Source organism: Cricetulus griseus, chromosome 4 (genome assembly GCF_003668045.3).
Source record: "Cricetulus griseus strain 17A/GY chromosome 4, alternate assembly CriGri-PICRH-1.0, whole genome shotgun sequence".
In the NCBI taxonomy this organism is placed as follows: Eukaryota; Metazoa; Chordata; class Mammalia; order Rodentia; family Cricetidae; genus Cricetulus; species Cricetulus griseus.
The window spans coordinates 17,659,306-17,663,896 of record NC_048597.1 but is presented as its reverse complement, the minus strand read 5'-3'; the positions used below and the strand labels follow the sequence as shown (position 1 = coordinate 17,663,896).

Here is a 4,591-nt window from a genome sequence, read left to right as displayed (position 1 = left end):
CATCATCTGACCTGCAGAGGCAAGAGTGACAGCGTCATGCAAATGCCGCAGTCCAGCAGGTCTGGGAGAGGGTGGATGCCAGACTGTGCGTTAATGTTAATGATGAGCGCAGTGAAAATACCAGCCGCCGCCACCCCTTGCACACAGAAGCGCTCTGAGTCAGCATCAGATGCTAGCCTGACTCTCCGTGTGTCTGTATGCCGGCGAGCGTGAGCGCGCGCGCGTGCTCGCTCGGGCATCCGTGTCTAGCCGAGGGGAGGGGGTGGCGTGTGAGTGCGTGGAGGGTAAAAGCCAGTCAGTCAGTGAGAAGCAAAGGTACGTTGGAGAGCAACTAAAAATCTGACTGATTTCCATCTTTGGAGCATCAGATGTATTCCCTAAGGAGGATGGGTCTCTGTGATGGGGGTGGTATAATTATGTTAATGTCATATTTATGGAGGGGTGAGATTTTTCATTCTAATAATTGGTTGAATGCTATGGTCAAAATTTGTAAAGCCATACTCAGTTTTAAGGAAAAGCATGGACTTTAATTAAGGACTGTTTAAATTTTTTTCCTTTTTTTGCTTTTTGTGAATGCTGCTTTTTGGTTGTTTCTTTTGGATTTTTTTTTAAAACTATTTATTTGGAGCCATAAGTGATCCAGTATGGGAAATCAAATGATAAACAGAAAGAGATCTTATATAATGATGCATTACATCATGGAACAGAATATTTAAGTCTTACAAGGCAAAGTAAAAATCTGGGCAGGGGTAAGGGGGGTGGTTAGAAAGGGGTGTGGTACTAGGGTGGAGGAGGGGGACACTTAGCAAATATTTTGTTCAGCCTAGCTTTCCTTGCAGCTTGCGTGGAAATGGATGATTCACCTGCCTACAGGAAAACACTCTAATTCTTTCCATTTTCTCTCTGTTTTTCTCTTTCTTTCTTCCTTTCTTTTCTTCTTCTTTCTTTTATTTTTTTTTTTAACCTCCCCCTTTCCCTTTTAAGATCAACCATTCCAGAAGAACCAGATTTCACTTCTGTGGCCAGGAGTTTTGTGTTATGCTAGTCTGATTGTTTTACCCTGCGTTCTGTGCTACTAAACCCTAGCTCATTCCTCAAGTACAGATTTTGTTGAACCACAAATGAGAGTCTAAAAGATGGGAGTGAGTTCGATGAATATACAGGATTGGGATTGTGTGTTTTCAAAAGTAGTGAACTTTAAGATGTAATTATTGAAAGAAAAGAATCCTTTTTTCTTACGATGTTGTCAGGATTTGAAGTAACATGCTTACTAAGTGGCCTTGCTCAAATAACTATGGAGTGTGCATGGAAATATTTGTCGTCTGAATAGTGTGCAGATTTAAAAAGAAAAATCAAGGTTAATAGGTATTAAATTATGACATGTAGAAAGTTTTTTTGTTTGAATATTAACTGCAATAGTATATATTTAAATCAGATTTTAAGTGTTGTATATCCTGGGCCCACTGTGTAACAGTTGTGATGTATAAAACTGCAATAGAAGCAAAATTTCAGTCAGGGTCCCATTAGATGCCATAGAATCCTTCTTGAATGTAATGGAAGCGGGTGCTACTGTAAAAACCTGCTAGCAGCAGATTTTTAACCCATTTGCTGTCTCCTTTGAATAGAATGTAATGACTCTTAACTGTTCATTGTCTGCTTTGTTCTCATAGTTGTCATTATTGTAAGTTCTAATCTGTAAGTGGTCATCATGGTTATTCTGCTCATCTTGACTTTCATGTGTCATGTATGTTTCTATTTGTGTGTTTCAATTAGTATTTAGAAGAAAAAAAAATCTGGCTGCACCCAACTGTAATTCCTAAGCTGTCCTTTTCACTGGAAGAAGAATTCTCCTGCATCAAACCAGACTTTTCCTAGTCCCTGAGACCCTAACTTGTGAGGGATTTTAGTAACATCACAAGTCAGGCTCTTGGGACCTAGGCGGAGGGGCATCAGCAGCATTGGACGTTATTGATTGTCGGCATAAACCACCAGAACAAAAGAACAGACATAGATTCTGCCTAGGAGGAAGGAACAATGCTTTTCTTTTTAATCAGCAAGGGCTTCACCATGACCCACCCCGCAAATACAATTGTCAGAAACTGTACTCTAAAGATATGGCACAGTGGCAGCAAAATAGCATTTGTATTTACTATAGTTATCAATCCAAGTGTTGTAAGAGAGCTGTATAAGAAGCAGAATTAAAACACAAGTGCTTTTAGAACCTTGCTTTGGGTGTACTTTAAGATGAATAAGAAGAGAATATGTCCTTCATTAATGACAAAGTTGTTTATATTAATAACTTTTTGTATGCATAAAATTATATGCATTATTTACTTGAGTAAATTATTATGCCTTCATAGAACTGTGGCTTAGAATACATAAGATTCCAATCATACTTGAGGCCTGGAAAAGAAATGATTTGCAATCTTCTGTATTAATCCTATTCGGGTTGATAAAATTTGTAGGAAATATTGTTTTATACATGGTAGTTTTAGCCAGAGTTTCCCTTAGGCTTTGCCCACACAAAATAGTCTACGTGTATTAACAATTCTCTCTTTATGAGACTCACAAAGTCCATGATTAGAGAAGGACAGTGCTTTTGGATTTTTGCATTTCACTTTGTGTGTGTTAGGACCCTATGTGAGATAAAACATTAAGTAGGACCTATGAAGTCAGCTCTGTGTAAACTGCATCTGAGTTGCAGGCTTTGATCAGAATTTTCATTATTAGAAGTAAATATTCCAACTGTAGCTGGTGTGATATGTTTGAATATTTATTATTAGTCATTGACACATCAACTGTGTATTTTTGGATCTATAATCAATAAATTTTGTAAAAATATTACAAAAATTGAGGCTTAAAATGAAGATGGCTTTTCATAGCACAGGCAACAGAGTGACTTTGATGTTTAGCTCTCTTGCTTCACCATAAATTGTTTTTTCCATTGTTAAAACAAGTCTGTGAATCTATTTTAGGGTATTGTGTGGACTCTTTGTTCATTTTTGTTCACCTTGAGCTTTTTATTATTGCTTATGACCTGAGCTATCATAAAATACAAAGCTCCCTTATTATTTCCTAAAAATAATATAGAATATCATAAACACTGACTGTATTTAAGTATGCATGGTTATTACATCTTTTCAGTTTGCTTCTTGGCCTCACCCATGCCATTTATCTAGAAGCCTGATAATGTGTCTGTGTGCATAAATATGTTTTATGACTCCAAGAGGAGGGAGTAAATATAAATGTTGAAGGTTTATTTTTAACTATTATTTAACTTTACTTCTTTTTACCTCGCTTTTGTTGGAACTGATAATTTTTTAAAAGCAGGATTTTTCAGCACAAAGACCTTGATGCATATCTGTGAGCATCAAAATCTTGATTCTGTTTAAACGGGGGGTTATGCAACAGATAGAAGTGTTCTATTGAATCAAACACTGTATAGAGGAGTGTGTTTACTGACACATGTTTTACAATAATCATAAATAATATGCATTTGATGTCTGATGAATTTAAATCCAAAAGAAAGTAAGGAATAATATTCATATATTTAAATATAAGAATTTTCTTCTGTGTTAATGAGCTGCATTCTTACTAACATGTTTCATGGGAGAAAAATAGAAACACAAATTGAGAATGAAATGCTATGGATTCAGATCTCTCAAACAAACATTATGCAAACACCTATGTATATGACTTAGAGCTCTCGAAGCTTTGAACACTCTCTGCGCAAATACCGTGCGTGGCATGTGTTTTGTGAGAGTACCATTCACAAGGCTTTCCTCTCACTCCATAGAGGTGTGTGTAGACATCAGACTTTGTTTCTGTAAGCCACTTTTTTATGCTGTGAGTACGTGGACGGATGTGATTCATTCCGCAGCTCTCTCTCAGCTGCCACCAGATACTGCTGTTCTGAGGCTTCATAATATGACTTGGAAAGCCAGACCATTCTAAGCTTGAAATAAAAGGAAAGATACGCAACAAAGAGGGAGGAAATGATGCAGGTTGCATACAAAAAGCAGCGATATTAGCAATCCAGTGCCTTCTGGATTGGGAGAGCAGCCGGAGCCACAGGCATATATTAAGAGCTGTCTGATGCCCGTGTGAGCTCGCTCAGTGTGTTGGAAATGAGGGATCACCTCTTCTTTGACACCAGCTTATTTGTACATATTAATTTTGAAATAGCAAGTCACTGTTCCACATACATTGACGAACCCTTGTTTGATTCTTTCTCTTTCTTATATTGTTTGCTAAATTACTGTCAACTCCAAGTTCCGTTTAAAAAACAAAAAAAATCATTACCCCATTTAACCATTTGCCAAAGACTAATGAAATAATAGTTTTCCTTTTGTCTTTGTTTTGTGGCTCAGACAATATTGTGATACCTGTGTCTTTAGCTTTAGATCTCTATAAGGGAAACATGGATTTTTCTAAATGACAATTTTTAAAGCATTTTAGAATCCATCAAGGAAGCCACTCTGGAATTTTGCCAGATCTTAATATGATTCTATTTTCCTTTAATATTCATGAGATCAATATCATTCTCAGTTTCAAATTCCTAAATGCTTCATTCTGCCACTGACTCACAGAA

General features: G+C 36.9%; 1 non-coding gene across 1 annotated transcript; it reads left to right on the top strand.

Moving 5' to 3' along the window:
• The first annotated feature begins 1,865 nt into the window (after positions 1-1,865).
• Positions 1,866-1,943, top strand: Mir125b (microRNA mir-125b). The gene has a single exon (NR_105103.1). It is a non-coding gene; the product is annotated as a microRNA mir-125b (primary transcript).
• Positions 1,944-4,591: the final 2,648 nt, after the last annotated feature.